Source organism: Panthera leo, chromosome D4, assembly GCF_018350215.1.
Source record: "Panthera leo isolate Ple1 chromosome D4, P.leo_Ple1_pat1.1, whole genome shotgun sequence".
Lineage (NCBI taxonomy): Eukaryota > Metazoa > Chordata > Mammalia > Carnivora > Felidae > Panthera > Panthera leo.
Window position 1 is genome coordinate 73,632,889 of NC_056691.1, and position 1,754 is coordinate 73,634,642.

Sequence of the window (1,754 nt, forward strand, 5' to 3'; positions counted from 1 at the left end):
ATGAGTGTATTCATCTTAATTTTTAACATCTATTGCCTTGGAGAAGCTTTTATAATTAAATGTTTGGTTGCACCAGCAAATAAAAGGAAAGAAGTTTCCTTCACTGGATAGGAAAGACTTTCCCACTCTGATCCAGCAACAATGCTGGCCCTATTGCCTTCCCCACGGATGTAGGGAGAGTGAGATTTCAGCCCATGATAAAGAGGAGCTTGATTATGACAATCGTCTGGCAATGGACTGAACTACTTTTTGAGATAGTGAGTCCCCCATTACTGGTGGTATTCAAGCATTGCTTGTAAACTGCTGAGCTGTAAAGGGGATTCCAACGTTAGGGAAGGGATTCACGTTTTCAAGGTGCAGGGATTTGTGTATGGGACCTGCAGAGGGACACGTTTTAACAAGGGCAGCAAGGAAGGTTATGTGGGGAATTTATCACTAATTTACAGGATTTTAATGGCACCTTCCTGCTAACAGAATATGTCTCCTCTTAGATGACTCATCCACTCTGCTCTTTTCCGGTCGCTCATTCCTGCAGGCCTGGCGATGTGAAGGGGTTTTCTGAGTCAATGAATATGGCTTCAGAGTAAGAGAGTTAAATCTTTTTTTTTTTTTTTTTTATGTTTATTTCATTTTTGAGAGAAAGTGTGAGCAGGGGAAGGGCAGAGAGAGAGGACAGAGGAAGTGGGCTCCGTGCTGACAGCAGCGAGCCCGACGTGGGGCTCGAACTCACAAACTACGAGATCATGACCTGAGCCGAAATCAAGAGTCCCAACGCTTAACTGACTGAGCCACCCAGACACCGCAAAGCTGAATCTTCTTCAATGTAATTCTAAACTTCAGACTTGTTGCTTCTCTGATTTGCCTTCTCAAAGAAAGTGGTCAGGAGAGCTAAGAAGGACTCGGTGGAGTAAGCCCCTTCTGTGTCTACTACAAGCAGTGACCTGACCTTGTCACAGGATTGGCATCTCTGCCTCCTTCTATACACCAGGAATCAGAATTGAACAAACATCCCGGAGCGGGAGGGGGGGGGGGGGGGGAGCGGGGGGGGGGGGGGGGGGGGGGGAGGGTGGTTTGGAGCTACTTCAGGGATTTCTGGAATTCCTTGTAGAAAGTTTGGGACTCTCGGTGGCTCCCTGGCTGAGTGTAGAAACTAAAAGGCAAAGTATGGCTCATTTGGGGAAAAGTCTCCATGATCCTATGCTGACCTTTGCTCAGGGGGCCCCAGTGCCCTCATCCAGTATATCCTCACTGAGCGCTGCTTCTGGCAGACCCTATCCTTGAGTGTCCTGCCTATTTCTTTCCTGTCTTTCTCCCACCAGACTGTGACTTCTCCACTCTCTGTGCCTCCACTCTCTAAGCTGCCTGGCTCAGTGCCCGGCACATGGTGCACATCCGCGAAACGTTGGTGGGATGAACCAATGAATGAATGTCAACAGAGGCCGGAGATCCCTGTCTCCTGAAGTCAGTCAAGACAGAGTTTTCCAGCTCCTTCTCCTCTTCCCCTTTAAAGGGCATCCAGCTGCCCCAAAGCCATAATGTTTGGTGTGTGTGCCACACTTTGTAGCTGACAAAACTCTTTCATATTCATCATTTCATCTGGCGTGCCCATTTTCAGGTGAGGAAACTGAGGCACAGAGTCTCCAGAGCAATAGATGTCAGAGGGAGGACTCTAAACCTGGTCCTCTGATTCCAAGACCCAGGCTCTGGCCACGAGGCATCTGCAGGTCCTGCCATTTCCAGGACGTGTCCTCAGA